Source organism: Tachysurus fulvidraco, chromosome 7, assembly GCF_022655615.1.
Source record: "Tachysurus fulvidraco isolate hzauxx_2018 chromosome 7, HZAU_PFXX_2.0, whole genome shotgun sequence".
In the NCBI taxonomy this organism is placed as follows: Eukaryota; Metazoa; Chordata; class Actinopteri; order Siluriformes; family Bagridae; genus Tachysurus; species Tachysurus fulvidraco.
The window spans coordinates 2,755,618-2,768,044 of NC_062524.1; the positions used below are offsets into that span (position 1 = coordinate 2,755,618).

At 36.5% G+C, this 12,427-nt stretch overlaps 1 protein-coding gene across 23 annotated transcripts in view; it reads right to left on the reverse strand.

Annotated features, from left to right (window-relative positions):
• Positions 1 to 12,427, reverse strand: part of LOC113650479 — a 289,734-nt gene that overhangs the window by 200,884 nt on the left and 76,423 nt on the right. The window lies entirely within an intron of this gene.

Here is a 12,427-nt window from a genome sequence, read left to right on the forward strand (position 1 = left end):
TTTTGTTAAAAGCTCATATAGTTATCTCAGAAATGGTGACCCTTCCGTTTCTTTACACCTTGTCTGTACCAGACCTGAAAACTTTCTAGAGCAGAGGTATTCAACTAAAATTTAAAGAGGTCCAGTAAGAAAAAATTTCTTGCAGCAAATGTATGGAAGATCATAATGTCTCACTAGTTAGTGTGAGATATATTTAAGTAGCCTAGTAGTTGTATCAACATCTGCAAGCAATCAATACCTGACTGTCAAATCAAATAAAAATCGAATAAATTCAGTACAATTCAAAAACATTTTGAAAATATTATCACGTATATCACGTAACATAGAACTGAACATGTGTATGATTGTAGGTAGGTGTATGTGTGTCAAAGTGAACAATCAAGAGAAGACTTCACCAGCGTGAATACAGAGGGTTCACCACAAGATGTAAACCATTGGTGAGCCTCAAACACAGGAAGGCCAGATTAGAGTTTGCCAAACAACATCTAAAAAAGCCTCTACAGTTCTGGAACAACATCCTATGGACAGATGAGACCAAGATCAACTTGTACCAGAGTGATGGGAAGGGAAGAGTATGGAGAAGGAAAAGAACTACTCATGATCCTAAGCATACCACCTCATCAGTGAAGCATGGTGGTGGTAGTGTCATGGCGTGGGCATGGATGGCTGCCAATGGAACTGGTTCTCTTGTATTTATTGATGATGTGACTGCTGACAAAAGCAGCAGAATGAATTCTGAAGTGTTTCGGGCAATATTATCTGCTCATATTCAGCCAAATGCTTCAGAACTCATTGGACGGCGCTTCACAGTGCAGCTGGACAATGACACAAAGCATACTGCAAAAGCATCCAAAGAGTTTTTTAAGGGAAAAAAGTGGAATGTTATGCAATGGCCAAGTCAATCACCTGACCTGAATCCGACTGAGCATGCATTTCACTTGCTGAAGACAAAACTGAAGGGAAAATGCCCCAAGAACAAGCAGGAACTGAAGACAGTTGCAGTAGAGGCCTGGCAGAGCATCACCAGGGATGAAACCCAGCGTCCGGTGATGTCTGTGTGTTCCAGACTCCAGGCTGTAATTGACTCTAAAGGACTTGCAACCAAGTATTAAAAAAGTGAAAGTTTGATTTATGATTATTATTCCTTATTAATTATTATTATACTGTCCCCTTACTTTTGGTCCATTAACAAGTGGGAGGCACTGTTGTAATTCCTACACCGTTCACCTGATTTGGATGTAAATTCCCTCAAATTAAAGCTTGTTCATTTCATTTCAAATCCATTGTGGTGGTGTATAGAGCCAAAAATGTTAGAATTGTGTCGATGTCCCAATATTTATGGACCTGACTGTATGTATAAGGTTCTCTCATTAAATAAACAATATTAGGGCTACATTTTAAAATAAGAGAAAATAAATAAAATGTGAAAACTGTGTATGTTTAAATAAAGTGCTTAAATTTTCCTTTTATATACCACTCCCCCACTTTTATATCTCAGTGAGAGAACTGAGCTCTAGCTTGGCTTGGCAGGATTTTAAACCTGGGCTTGAATGGAGTCAGGGCCGTTCTCATACACGTGGAGGTGCTCATTAGTGAGCCTGGAACCATATTTAGTTTGGATTATGTTCATTGTAGAGAACGCTGCCTCGCAGTTGTATGTAGAGCCAAACATGGTCAGGATGTATAGGGCTACTTTCCTCAGACCCGGGAAAGCTGTCCCAGGGACGCTGTCTTCAGATTTTAGTGAATATGTTTGTTCAATACTTTGTTTTGTCTCATAATGGCGTTTCACATTGCTACTTTTAAACTTAAGTAAAGTTGGCCTCATATTCACAGATTCAAGTTTCCTGAGTCAATAGCTCCTGAACTGGACAAATAACTACACAAATAACACCTCTTTTTTATCGTAGTAAAGTAGAGAGGCAGCTACAACCAAAGATTCCAAGGGACCGTCTGCAAAGTGCAAAACCAGAAAAGCGAATACTACAAAAACAGTCAATAACTTGACTGTAATACACTGTACTTTCACCAAACTTAGTTCGCACATCACTGATGTCCTAAAAGAAATAATACAACACTTATTTTGGGGAAATGTCTTTTTGTTTATTTTTTATGATTTTTCATAATATAGGAAAATCATAAAAAACAAACAAACAAACAAAAAAAACATTTCCCCCAAATAAGTGTTGTAGTATATCTATTAGGACATCGGGGATGTGTGATCTGATTTTGGTCACAGTACACTGTATTGCAGTAAAGTTAATGATTTTTATAATATGAAAAATCATAAAAAATAAACAAAAAGACATTTCCCCAAAGTAAGTGAACACCAAAACCCTGATGACCCAGCCAAACAAAATATTTTATTTGCATAATTTTGCACAGTAGTTTTGTGAAATTCTGCTAATTTAAACAGGTAGTGCATCTTCTCATCCATTGAACCGTAGTCGAAAAGCTTTTCGTTTTAAAGACGGGTTTCTTCAGCAGCACAGTCCGTTCACTTAAAACAGGTCAGACATAATTTTTTAGCTCATGTCTCGACAGTGTATACAAACTCGCCACCTTGTTCATCTCCTCCCACATTGTCTCACCAGTTCTACCACTCTTTTTCTAATAGATTCTGTCAAATGAAAAGCTTGCTTTGAAATACTTATATTGTTAGAGACAATTAAACCCTTCACAGGTCAATCAGTTTTATGTTACCTAAAGGTGCTTAAATATTTTTTCTAAAATTTTAGGTGGGTTCAAAATTTTATTCCCACTGAGCTCACTCCTCATATTTCTCCATTAAGAAGTTCCCCCAGGATTTGACTTGATCTTAACTTTGTCTTGACTTTAATAACTTAAAGTGTTAACCTATTTTCCCCTATTTTTTTGGTAACTTTATTTAGTTCAAGCGTCCGTACGTTTTTTAATGATGTTGAAACATTGAAACAGTATATTACCAGGTCTCTCAATTTTTGGAGACAGGCAAGAGTGACATATTTTAAATGTCTAGAGCCCTAGACTCAGGCTGTAAAACTGTAAGCTAAGTTACAGACACTCATGAAAACTGATGCTGATTATCTGGGAAACTTTCTCTAACAGCAGTCACAATGTCATTGGATTTATTTATTTATTTATTTTTATTGGTTGTTGCGTTAAATCTTACCCATATACAATAATGCTATTTTCTGATTGGTTATTGTGTAGCCTCTTTTTTTGATTGGTGGATAAGTGGCAAGCTGGACTAAGAACTCCATGGGAGACGCGCTTGATTCCTGCCCGGTTCCATAGAGACAGCGGTGCGGACTGATACATTTTGGGTGCTGCGGCTTATTAAATATATGATAAATAGTAAGTTTTTCTGTGTGAGAAATACAATGTGTGGTGGGAGAATGTGACAAAAGACCCAAATGAGTGACTGTCACGCTCAATGCGTGACACTTGAGAGCCCTGGATAACAGGGGCCTCAGTGATTAATGATTTGATGTCTGTAATGTGTTAGGAATATAGAAAAGGTAGCGCTTAGGCGCCCTCTAGCGAGCTTTGAAGGATTTTCCGATATTGTGCATGTGAGGGAGAAATGCGCCTCTCTCATTAGTCATTCTGAACAGGAAGTTTGTTTGAGACGTTGCGGAAGTGTTTGCCGTTTGTTTCACGAGAAACGTGAGTTCATTATTGTTCACCTTTGTTTAATATTATACATATCCATATATTCAATATTCAATATTCAGACATTTCTTTGCTTTCTAAAGCAGATATTTTAGTATTAGTTCTGTAAACTTTATAATTGTTTAAGAGACTTGTACTATTGCTGTTTGCTTTAAGCCAGACATAATGCTAAGGTTGCCTTTATGAAGAAAAGTGCTTTATACATTTATACCCCTCAATAATCAGTACAAAAACTGTCAACTACCCCAATATATATACCATTAAGAGCTAAAACGTGTAAAAAATGGTAAAATTATAGGTCTTCTAAATGAATTGTAATAATAAATGGTTTGTAATAATAAATTAGATAATATTAAATTCCCTGCTCCATTACACAAGTTGGCATCAGCAAACTATTGCCTTGGAACATAACGCTTGATTACTGTGTGAGTAGAGCTACAGTAGCGCTTAAGATGAAGAGAAGTGCTGCACAGCAGACTACTTTCATCACACTTTAAAGAGAGAGAGAGAATAAAAAAAGTTAAAATGTACTTAGAAAGAGGTAGAATAAATGTTATAATCTAGCTAATGCAACTCCATGTGCTGTAGCTTGTTTGCTAATTCTTCGAAATGTAGACATTATTAGTATTACAGGTTAGCACAAAAACAACCTTTTGTTATTTTAGCCAAATTTTATTGTACTTGTTGCCGTTATTATAGGCATCAAGGTTGATGGAGATTATGGCATGCTGTACTTTGCATACATATTTATTCCAGTTTTATTACACATTACTCTATTCTCAGGTTTCTGAACTTTCCATGGTGACCTGAAGGTTTGAACAGTGTGCACATCTTCAAATTGATTATAGGTGACACCCCAATCAATGCCAACAGTTTTCACACTTGTACTAACACATTCATGCCATTTGGCAGGCACCATTATCCAAAGGGACTTAATTTGATCTCATTTATACAACTGAGCAATTGAAGGTTAACAGCCTACTGAGGGACCCAACAGTGGCAGCTTCCTGATATTCAAACTCAAAAGCTTCCAATCAGTAGTCCAACACCTCAACCATTGAGCTACCATTTCCCCATGTTTACAGCTGTGCAGAGAAGAAATTACTTTGTTTCCTTGATAAAAATCTTTTCAGTTGTTTCTTTGTCTGAACTACAGTGGCATGTTAAAATCTCACAATATATCATGTGTATTAGTTTAAAACAGTTACTGTGAGCATTGCACTAATTATGCCTTGTGTAATTTGTTTTAATGAATGAATTATTTAATCATAAAGGCTTTGTGGATGAATGATGGATACATTTGAAATTAAATAAGATTTGTCTCCCCACCAGATATGAACAGTGCTTCACTCTCATGTCCAGTAGGTGGCGGAATATGCACTTATAAGTGACCAATTTTAACTACCAATAAAATGGAGAAGAAGAAAAAGCTGCTTCTTAAGACTGTAATAGCGGGTGTCCGCCACTAGTTCGCGAAAGTTCTAGATGCTGTTTGTGGACGTTTTTACTGAAGTCCCGGAAATCATTCTGATTCACGTTCAAGGTACAAAATATTGTTTCACTGTAACTACTGGTGTAAAGCTAACATTAAACACTTTTCGTTTACATTTCCGGGTTTACTTCCGGATATAAATCTATAAAAGCTGCCTTTAACATATAATAGTAACTGTGACTTTCGGTTTTGATCCTTCACTGGAAGCTGTGCACGTTTTCTCTGTTTTATTCTATCCGGGAGTATCATGGCTGATTTATTATTATTATTATTATTATTATTATTATTATTATTATTATTATATAACACATTTTCACATTTATTCTCTAACCCAGCCCTTTCTGTGGAATTCTGGACATTAAGAATTTATTCAAGAGCAAAATTTGTTAAAACAGTTATGAAGAATTTTTATACATCACAAATATGAATATAATTTATGTAATTAAATATGCAAAGTCTTTAACTTGTGAGAATTAAGATTCTATTTATCGCATTGGTTGTTTTTCTTTCACTTTTGTTATTACTAAAACAAATTATTGTAGGTGTTGACTATCTACATGTCAAGGGACAAGTTTATCATATGCATGGCTTGCTTTTGTTAAGACTGATTGAAAAATGTTTAAATTGAAAACTGATCATATGTATTTGCTTGTGTTGTCATATATATATTTGTGTGTGTGTTATATATATATATATATATATATATATATATATATATATATATATATATATATATATATATATATACACAGTGGTACCCCGCTTATCGACCTTAATCCATTTCTTAAAACTGGTCGAAATGGGAAAAGGTCGAAGAGCGAATGTAATTATCCCATAAGAAATAATGGATACCCAATTAATCCGTTCCCGACCGATACCCAATAATTAACAATTTTTGCCGCGTTTTTAGCAGTATTAATACTAATACATAAAATAATACAGGTACATAAATAATATTTTATATAATTGTCACTGTTGACACACCTGCTCCGCTCTCCGCCCGGCAACATAGAGAGGCAAGGTCGAGAAGCGGGGATTTGGTCATTCAGCGGGTGCAAATTTCGGTCGAAAAACTGTTCAATAAGCGGGGTACCACTGTAATATATATATATATATATATATATATATATATATATATATATATACACACACACACACACAGTACAGACCAAAAGTTTGGACACACCTTCTCATTCAAAGAGTTTTTTTATTTTCAGGACTATGAAAATTGTAGATTCACACCGAAGGCATCAAAACTATGAATTATATACGTACATAACAAAAAAGTGTGAAACAACTGAAAATGTCATATTCTAGGTTCTTCAAAGTCGCCACCTTTTGCTCTGATTACTGCTTTGCACACTCTTGGCATTCTCTTGATGAGCTTCAAGAGGTCGTCACCTGAAATGGTCTTCCAACAGTCTTGAAGGAGTTCCCAGAGATGCTTAGCACTTGTTGGCCCTTTTACCTTCACTCTGCGGTCCAGCTCACCCCAAACCATGTCGACTGGGTTCAGGTCCAGTGACTGTGGAGGTCGGGTCATCTGGTGCAGCACCCCATCACTCTCCTTCATGGTCAAATAGCCCTTACACAGCATGGAGGTGTGTTTGGGGTCATTGTCCTGTTGATAAATAAATGATGGTCCAACTAAAAACAAAACGGATGGAATAGCATGCCGCTGCAAGATGCTGTGGTAGCCATGCTGGTTCAGTATGCCTTCAATTTTGAATAAATCCCCAACAGTGTCACCAGCAAAGCACCCCCACACCATCACACCTCCTCCTCCATGCTTCACGGTGGGAACCAGGCATGTAGAGTCCATCCGTTCACCTTTTCTGCGTCGCACAAAGACACGGTGGTTGGAACCAAAGATCTCAAATTTGGACTCATCAGACCAAAGTACAGATTTCCACTGGTCTAATGTCCATTCATTGTGTTCTTTAGCCCAAACAAGTCTCTTCTGCTTGTTGCCTGTCCTTAGCAGTGGTTTCCTAGCAGATATTCTACCATGTAGGCCTGATTCACACAGTCTCCTCTTAACAGTTGTTCTAGAGATGTGTCTGCTGCTAGAACTCTGTGTGGCATTGACCTGGTCTCTAATCTGAGCTGCTGTCCACCTGCGATTTCTGAGGCTGGTGACTCGGATGAACTTATCCTCCGCAGCAGAGGTGACTCTTGGTCTTCCTTTCCTGGGGCGGTCCGCATGTGTGCCAGTTTCTTTGTAGCGCTTGATGGTTTTTGTGACTGCACTTGGGGACACTTTCAAAGTTTTCCCAATTTTTCGGACTGACTGACCTTCATTTCTTAAAGTAATGATGGCCACTTGTTTTTCTTTACTTAGCTGCTTTTTTCTTGCCATAATACAAATTCTACAAGTCTATTCAGTAGGACTGTCAGCTGTGTATCCACCTGACTTCTCCACAACGCAACTGATGGTCCCAACCCCATTTATAAGGCAAGAAATCCCACTTATTAAACCTGACAGGGCACACCTGTGAAGTGAAGACCATTTCAGTTGACTACCTCTTGAAGCTCATCAAGAGAATGCCAAAAGTGTGCAAAGCAGTAATCAAAGCAAAAGGTGGCTACATTGAAGAACCTAGAATATGACATATTTTCAGTTGTTTCACACTTTTGTGTTATGTACGTATATAATTCCACATGTGTTAATTCATAGTTTTGATGCCTTCAGTGTGAATCTACAATGTTCATAGTCATGAAAGTAAAGAAAACTCTGAATGAGAAGGTGTGTCCAAACTTTTGGTCTGGTCTGTACTGTGTATGTATGTATGTATGTGTGTGTGTATGTGTGTGTATATATATATATATATATATATATATATATATATATATATATATATATATATATATATATATAAATTGAATCTAATATGTAATCTAATATGAATCTAAATTGATATAACAATATATATTTATTTATTATACTATGCTACTTAAAAAAATATTCTTGTCAGTTCAGTGATGGTGATGGATGATTTCATGAGGTTGAAAAAGTGACCACATCATGGCTTCATCAAATGTGTCTGCAAAAGAATATGTCAGAAATGCTCGTAAAAACCTGGTTGGACGTCTACAAAACCTGCCTGTTATTGTTGAAAAACTTCACCAACAGAATGTTTTCAATGGCAATGAAGTTCGTGAAATTGAGGCAGAACCAGAAAAGTACAACAAAACCAGGAGGATATTGGACTGGGTCTTAAACAAGGACGAGAAGGCCTGCTATAAGTTTCTCAGAATACTGGATCGTGAGAGGAAATTGGTCTTGCCAAAACCAGATTCTACTAGTCAAACTCCTGATTTACATACATGGATCTCCTTGTTCTCCTTTAGAGATGAGGATGAAGATGACTACATAGAAGGTAAGACTGCCTGATATGTGCACATGGATAAGTTAGAAATTTACTCTGTGCACAACAAACATGATACAAGAAATATCTTACATATTGTGGTAAAGATTACTTTTGCAATTAAAATAAAGCCTGTTATTAACATAATTAATGCTTTTATTCTATCTGTAATTTTAGGACCTGTCTCATGTCATCAGCTGCAAAATGATTTGAAGACAAGAACAAAACAAATTCTTTTACGAAGGTGGAGTCAGAGTCTGCGGTTCTATGGAGGAAGACTACAAAAAAACTTCACTTTTATTCCTCTGGTGTTGGACACAGAGACAGAAAATAATAAACCCCGTAACAAAATCACACTGAAGAGCAAGAAATCTAAAAAGCCCCGTTCAAAAAAGATGAAGTCCTACATACCAAAGGACACACAGACAAAATCCCCTGAAGATTTAGTGAATAGCAGTGAGAAAAGTATCCTAATAGTAGGAAAACCTGGAATTGGGAAGACGACAGTTGTTCAACAGATGTTACATCACTGGGCAGAGAGAAGTGACAGAAACCTTGACTTCATGTTTTACTTTGATGAAACCACACAGTCAAACATCTCAACTACAGAGAGCTTAGAAAATCTTCTACTGAGCAAATATTTAATGTCAATTCCACAGCTTAAAGAAAATGCTGAAGAAATCCTGCAGTATCTACAAGAACATTCTGACAGTGTGACTATTGTTTTTGATGGAATCAGAGATTTTCAGGAGAACACGGTTTTGCTGGAGATCATGGACCATAAACTTCTGCCTGAAGCAAAGATAGTGGTAACATGCAGGCCTGAAGTAGAGTACGAGTTCTCTGACTGGACAACATGTAAAGTTTATGTTAAAGGTTTCAGTGGAGAGTCAATTTATGATTTTTTTAAGATGATGACAGTTAATGAACCAGAGTCGGTAGACATTGTGATAAACAATCCTGCTCTCTTCAGTCTCTGCCACGTCCCTATGTATGCTTTTATGGTGGCAGCCTGTATTTCATACTACACTTCTGAAGAACCACAGAAACACTTCACAGTTACTGAGCTGTATGTACGAATATTTCGTCACTGTCTACAGAGACACGGAAATAAGGAATTGCTGGATTTAGATGGACACATTAAAGACTGCAAAGACATGGTCCTGTCTTTAGCAGAGAGCGCTTTCAATGCCACCAAGTTAAAAACTATCAACCTGGAGTTTGATTATGATGAGAGAGGCATTTCTGGTGCTTTCCTGAAGACTGTCTCTGTCGTGTCACCAGCACGTGCCAAGACATTTTGTGCATTTTCTCACAACACAATGCAGGAATTTTTTTCTGCTCTCTGGCTTCTAGAAAAATCAGAAATACTTGATGAGGTTCTCCATCTGTGTCAGAATGAAGACAGTGAACACATGAAACATATAATTCCTTTTCTCTGTGGGATTCAATCACAAACCATCACTGATGATCTGAAGTGTCTCTTTCCATTGAACAAGCTCAAGGACAATATTGATGGGTTCTTTGAGAAGGTCTTAAACACTTTCTTTGGTGAACAACCAGATGATGAAAACACTGACATTGCCTTCATATGTCAGTGTCTGTATGAATTACAGTCACCTGAAACCTGCTGCTCATTTCTAGAGAGAACAGACCATCATATAGATTTGAGTGATGAACATCTTGACCCTTACACATGCTGTGCTGTGTCCTATGTAATCAGACAATCCACAAACACAAAGGTTCATCTTGATTTGGAGAACAGTGCTGTGTCCCTCTCAGGGCTGAAGATCATTCTCAAACATTCACATTATCTAAGGTATTATTCATATTATATGCTTTTGTGGATATAACAATCAGAAAATTTTAATTTGATATTATAGAGGTATATAAACACCTTTTGCAGTGATGCACAACATCAATGTTTCAGATCAAACTAATTTAAATATTAGTCAAAGATAACACAACATGCAGTTTTTTCAGTGGCAAGAAAAAGTATGTGAACCTTTTTGGAATTTAATAATTTTCTGAATAATTTTGTTAGAAAATGTAATTTGATCTTCATCTAAATCAAAGGCATTGACAAGCAATGTATCTAAAAAAAAATTACACACAAAAAAGTGATCTTTCAAGTCTTTATTGAAAACACCCATTCAACATTCAAAATGTTAGTGGAAAAAGTAAGTGAGCCATTAGAATTAGCATTTCTACATCTACCACTTCTTGGTAGAGTAGCAACAGTCCCAAAGCATCTCCATTTGTAGACTGTTTCCCTAACTGTAGACTGGTGAATTTCTTTAACTCTTTGAAATAACTTTGTAACCCTTTTCAGCTTTATGTAAAGCAACAATTCTTAATTGTAAGCTTATGTGAGGCATGGCTCACATAAACGTGTTTTTCTTGTGCAGAGTAAACTCCAAAAGTTTGAGGGGTTTTTATCAGTCAAAATAGCTGTAGTCCACACCTTCAAATGTATTACCTTAACGAGACTCCAGGTGTGCTAAATCCTGACTCCCAATTAGCTTTTTTGAGGTCATTACCTCAAGGGTTCACATACTTTTTCCACAATGCTCTATGAGGTTTTTTTGGTTGTTCCCAATAAAGATAAAAAAGATTAGATTTTTTTGTGTAATTATTTTTAGACACATTGTTTGTCAATACCCTTGACTTGGATGAAGATCAGATCACGTTTTATGACAGAAAACTATGAAATTTCAAAAGTTCACATACTTTTTCTTGGGACTGTAAATGAAGGTTTTTATTATTAAGGAAAAACAAAATCCAAACCCACATGGCCCTGTGTGAAAAAGTACTTGCCCCCTAAACCTAACAAAACATTAATTATTTATTAGTGAATTCTGCTGTCTACCAAAAAATCCTGAAGGACAATATGTGGCCATCTGTTCGTGACCTCAAGATGAAGTATTAGTGTGACAAAAAAAAAAAAAACAAACAGGATGGGGGGAACACTTTTTCACACCACTGTATATTTAAAAACTTGATTTACTTGACCGCTTGATTTTTCTCTCAATATATGCCTTAGGCATCCAGATTCAGTTGAATGAAGCTGTCAGGATTATGAAAGTTCATTAACTGAAATGTAATAAGGACTGACTATATGTCAACCATTCGGTCTTTATGTAGCATATACAGATACAAAAGCTGTACATTAAATTGCATAAAATAAATGGCTAATTAAACATTAACCATGGTATTGCCAGGCTGTGTGAGCAAATTTGCAGGCTTGATTGTGTTTTTTCCTGTTTCCAGGCATTTCTCAACAACACTAAGTCAGATCTGGACAATTGCCTTGAAGTGTGAGGAACCTGATTATCTGATAAATCTGCTACAGTTATGTGGGAATGAGATTCACATCCCAATGAGCAGTCACACAGATGTGCTTGAGCAAGCGGGAAAATTTATAACCCGATATGCAGAACAACCAAATCTCCATCTGCACTGTGATAAAGACCCACAACAGCTCACAGATCTTCTCTTAAGCACAGTGTTCTCATGGCTGCCACACATCAGCTCTCTCAAGTGAGTAACTCATGAAAACAGATCTCTGCTATACATTATGTCCCAATTCCATGTGAGTCAAATAAATGTATTTTAACAAAAAACATCACTGATTATAAAAATTAAATTGTTAAACAAGTCATTGATTGGTTTTAAGTTATGAGGAGCCTTTGCTGTACAAGTCCCTGTATATGAGCCATTACTATAGAACATATTATGTTAGATAATAAACACATTTAATTTAAAATAGAACCTGATTAGTGTTTCTACTGGTCAGAAACAAATTTTGCAACAATTAGAAGCATAAATTTAGCTGGAATGTGTTAGGTTTTATTGTGTTTTCTTCAGTTTTACCAGTACCAGTCTTACCAGTCTTACCGTAATCCTCTCTACC